The sequence below is a fragment of the Garra rufa genome, chromosome 7 (assembly GCF_049309525.1).
Source record: "Garra rufa chromosome 7, GarRuf1.0, whole genome shotgun sequence".
Taxonomy (NCBI): Eukaryota; Metazoa; Chordata; class Actinopteri; order Cypriniformes; family Cyprinidae; genus Garra; species Garra rufa.
Genome location: NC_133367.1, coordinates 46,449,001 through 46,454,599, shown reverse-complemented (window position 1 = coordinate 46,454,599; position 5,599 = coordinate 46,449,001).

Here is a 5,599-nt window from a genome sequence, read left to right as displayed (position 1 = left end):
AATATATATAAAATGAAAGTCTGAATATATAAAATGAATGTCTTAATATATAAAATGAAAGTCTGAATATATAAAATGAGAGTCTGAATATATAAAATGAAAGTCTGAATATATGTAATGAAAGTCTGAATATATAAAATGAAAGTCTGAATATATAAAATGAAAGTCTGAATATATGGAATGGAAGTCTGAATATATAAAATGAAAGTCTGAATATATAAAATGAAAGTCTGAATATATAAAATGAAAGTCTGAATATATAAAATGAAAGTCTGAATATATGGAATGGAAGTCTGAATATATAAAATGAAAGTCTGAATATATAAAATGAAAGTCTGAATATATGGAATGAAAGTCTGAATATATTGAATGAAAGTCTGAGCGTCAGCGCCATCTTGTGTAATTCATTTGCGATTGTTTAGACACATTTTGAACAATGAGCCAGTCCGCACGAAATTTAGTTGCGGCAATTTTAAGTAATGATGATTTAATTACCACCCTGGCGAACGCATGCACGGGCCAAAATACTGGTAACTGTACTCAGCACCGTTCTACTGATGAAGAAATTAGTTCGCTATTTCATCGTGGAAGAGTGAATGCGGTGAACCTGACAGGCCAGGAAGTTCCTGCTTATCAGGCAACTATTACACAAGGAAACATGCCTTGTACATCACAGGGACTACCTACAGCACCTATCTACAATCTTCGCCCCTTCACTCGAAAGGGCGCTAGACATAAGAGGTAAGAACATAATGAATTAGAGAATTACAGATGGTGAGAATTTTATTTCAGACATAAAATCATAGCAAAACCCAGAAATCAGCGACACATGTTAGGTATTATTTCAGAAGTAGACAATTTTAAATTTTTACATTTCAAATACATTTATGTGGCATGCTGCATTCACGCCATCCTGTAATTCCGAGATGACAACACGTGACATTCTACTCTAATCTTAATAATGTTTTTCTATGGCAACGCTATCAACGCCAAAGCCCTCAAGTCCAGTGGCAGCTGTACCCTGGCCGTACCATGTGACTGCCGCCAGGTTCATTTTGGTGCCACTGGTACCTCTGAGTCCGACAAAAAAAGCTATCAGTAAAATGTCATGTGTTCATTTTGGAATTACGGTAATTACAACATAGTGTAGGCAGCATATAAATTTTATTTAAATTTTGGAATAAATTGTTTTGGATTATTGCACTGCTGTATTAATGACAGTATGGTTGTGCACAAATGTTGACTATAAACCAGAAAAAAAAAAAAAATAATAATAATATATTAGGGGAGAGTGGGGTGAGTTGTGCCAGCTTTTACTCAAAGTGACTTTATAGTGAAGCCATGACAGTAATCCCTCCAATTTAAGCATGTACATATATTTCAAGATGTTGTGCATCCCTGGGAACAATAACTTTGGATCTGAAATAAACTGCTTCAGAATTATAGCTTTTAGAAAAAAAAAGTGGTTAAGTTGTGCCTTTGGGGAGAATACATCGGGGTAAATTGTGCCAGTGATTTTTGAAATAAAAAAGAACATTTTAATGTAATGAACTGTAATGTTATATAAAATCAAGACAAATCCAATACAAAATTACTCATATATGGTTTATTTAGATATTGTTACCCTGTTAAACTACTGGTATGTCATATTTTCTACTTTTTCGGAAAACACAAAAAAACTAAAATATACAATATATATTTGTGAATCATTAGAACACTGTCAACAAAACACTGTCTGTCAATTATGTAACATATAAGGAAAATTTGACTTTTTTCTGAACATTTCTGAACATCCCATTGTGACTTAGGCCACTTAAAAAACTGACAAATGGCAGTTAAATCAAACAGGCACACTCATCTTCTCACACAGATTATCCCCTGTGGGTATGTAGGTCTAGATCAGGGATGCCCAACCCTGTTCCTGGAGATCTACCATCCTATAAAGTTCAGCTCCAACCCTAATCAAACACCCCTGAACCAGCTAATTAATCACTTGGTAGCATGTGATAATTACAGACAGCTGTATTGAAGCAGGACTGGAACTAAAGTCTGCAGGTAGGTAGAGCTCCAGGAACACGGTTGGTCAGCCCTGGTCTAGATGGTCTACTACTTAACATCCCACTGGCACAACTTAACCCCATCCCTTTGGCACAAATCACCCCAGCCTGACAATTTTGAAAGACTAGCATGATCCAGCAGTTTAGAGCTAACATTATGCTAACTGTATAGACTCACTGTGTAGCCTACTAAAGCACTAAAACATGTGAAATCAAACACTTTTCACTGGATCTCGCAGCACTGTGCAGTAACAGTGTCGCGAAATCTACTTTGGTTCCCGAGGCTGTTCTGAGCTTGGACAAGTGTTTTTGCGTTGCGGTCCGAGCTGATAAACGGTCCGCGCTGCGCAGCTCAAACGTGGCGCGCTTTGGTTTCTCTTTCGCTTTGTTTGCCGTTTAATGTTTCTCATATGAAACAGAAATAGCAGCGCGTATGAGTTGAATAACGCGGTGGTCGCGCCATTGCGACCGCTCACAAAATTTAGTCGCACCGGCAGAAAAAATGCGACCATTTGGTCGCAGTCTGGAGCCCTACAAGTGCTTGTCAAATCTGCCGTCTATTGATGTTGCGAATGCGATCTCCGGTAGATTGTTGTTGTTCTTGGCTCTCTAGCTTTTCTTTTTTGGCTGGCCCGCCGCCTAGTGGACAAACTAATTAGTGCAAAAACCATTCAAGCCACCTGCTGCTCCCTCGGGCCGGACGAAGATGATTGGCGGGCCGCCAATTGAATAGCCCTGCTTTACATGTTTGAATGTTTTGATGTCTGCTGTTTTTTCATTAAACTGGGGTTAACTTGTACTTGTCTTTTTTCACCTTGGATCTGATGGCACTGAAAGAGGAGAGTAAAGTACTGAATGAAATGGAAGAGAAAGATCATGATTTCATAAATGGAGAAAAATCTTTTAGTTGGTCACAGACTGAAACGACTTCCTCAAGAAAAAAGACTCGAAAGACAGAAAGAAGTTATTTCACCTGTCACCAGTGTGGAAAATCTTTCAATCAAAGGGAAAGTATTATTAGACACATGAGAATTCACACAGGAGAGAAACCTTATGGCTGCCAACAATGTGGAAAGAGTTTCAGTCTTAGAAAAAATCTTAAAAGGCATTTTATAACTCACACTGGAGAGAAGCCTTACACATGCCAACAGTCAAGTCACCTTTATTTATATAGCGCCTTTTACAATACAGATTGTGTCAAAGCAACTGCACAGTATTTAAACAGCACCATAGGGTGTAAGTAACGCATTATTGTAACAATCAATTTTCAGTTAAAGGCAGTTCATCAATGAATTCAGTGATATCATCGTCAGTTCAGTTCAAATAGTATACGATATCGCTGGGAAGTGTCCCCAACTAAGCAAGCCAGAGGCGACAGCGGCAAGGAACCAAAACTCCACAGGTGACAGAGATGGAGAAAAAAACCTTGGGAGAAACCAGGCTCAGTCGGGGGACCAGTTCTCCTCTGGCCAGACCAAACAACAGTTTGTACCAATGTCTGATTGTAGAGAACTCATCAGGATCCTGTGGTGTAGCGCCGATGGCCGTCAAGGTTGGCGAGGTCTTTATTGATGATCCGCCTTGGAGCTCATCTGGTTGACATCCACGGCTATTGAAGTCATCTCTAGGTGGTGATCCATGATCTAAGCTGGGTACGGACTGGATCCGGGGGACTGGAGTGACCATCTGATCTGGATACAGGCTGGGTCTGGTGGCTACGGTGACCTCGGAATAAGAATGAAACAGATTAATATTAGCGTAGATGCCATTCTTTTTACGATGCAACGAGTGCATCAGGTGTTATGGGAGGTGTTTTCGGTTCCGGTTGACCTAATTAATGCAGCCTAACAATCCTTTAACGGATTTGAATTATAGGAATGTGTTAATGATTTATGTATGAGATATTTACAATGTTTTATAGGGAGCCAATGCAGTGCTGACAGAACCGGGCTAATATGGTCATACTTTCTGGTTCTAGTAAGAACTCTAGCTGCTGCATTTTGGACCAGCTGGAGTTTGTTTATTAAGCGTGCAGAACAACCACCCAATAAAGCATTACAATAATCTATCCTTGAAGTCATGAACGCATGAATTAATGTTTCAGCATTTGACATTGATAGCATAGGTCGTAATTTCGATATATTTTTAAGATGGAAAAATGCGGTTTTGCAGATGCTAGAAATGTGGCTTTCAAAGGAGAGATTGCTATCGAATAGGACGCCTAGGTTCCTAACTGATGACGACGAATTTACAGAGCAGCCATCTAGTATTAGACTGTGTTTTAGGTTATTACTTGTGGAGGTTTTAGGTCCAATAATTAATACCTCTGTTTTTTTTAGAATTTAACAGTAAGAAGTTATTCGCCATCCAGTATTTAATATCAGCTATGCATTCTGTTAGTTTTTCGAATGGATATGTTTTGCCGGGCTGCGAAGAAATATAGAGCTGAGTATCATCAGCGTAACAATGAAAGCTAACACCATGTTTCCTGATGATATCTCCCAAGGGTAACATGTAAAGCGTAAAAAGTAATGGCCCTAGTACTGAGCCTAGAGGTACTCCATACTGCACTTGCGATCTAAATGATACCTCTTCATTTATTGCCACAAACTGATGACGGTCTGATAAGTACGATTTGAACCATGCCAGTGCACTACCACTAATGCCTACATAATTTTCAAGTCTATTTAAAAGAATGTTGTGGTCAATAGTATCAAACGCAGCACTAAGATCCAGTAGCACTAATAGAGAGATGCAACCACGATCGCTTGACAATAGCAGGTCATTTGTAACTCTAATAAGAGCAGTCTCAGTACTATGATATGGTCTAAAACCTGACTGGAAATCCTCACAGATACCATTTTTCTCTAAGAAGGAGCATAATTGTGTGGATACTACCTTTTCTAGTATCTTTGACAGAAAAGGGAGATTCGAAATTGGTCTGTAGTTAATTAATTCATAGGGGTCAAGTTGTGTTTTTTTAATGAGTGGCTTAATAACAGCTATTTTGAAGGTTTTGGGGACATATCCTAATGATAGTGACGAATTAATAATATTCAGAAGAGGATCTATAACTTCTGGAAGTACCTCCTTTAGTAGCTTAGATGGAATAGGGTCTAACATACATGTTGTGGGTTTAGATGATTTAACAAGTTTATACAGTTCCTCCTCTCCTATAATAGAGAATGAGTGGAATTGTTCCTCAGGAGATCTACAACGCACTATCTGATGCGATACTGTAGCGGGCGGCTGTATGGTTACAATTTTATCTCTAATAGTGTCTATCTTGGAGGTAAAGTACGTCATAAAGTCATTACTGCTGTGCTTTTGGGAAATGTCTAAACCTGTTGCTGCTATATTTTTAGTTAATTTAACCACAGTATTGAACAAATACCTAGGGTTATGTTTGTTTTCTTCTAAGAGAGATGAAAAGTAATCCGATCTGGCAGTTTTTAATGCTTTCCTATAAGATAAATTACATTCACGCCAAGCAGTACGAAAAACCTCTAGTTTTGTTTTCCTCCAGCTGCGTTCCATTTTTC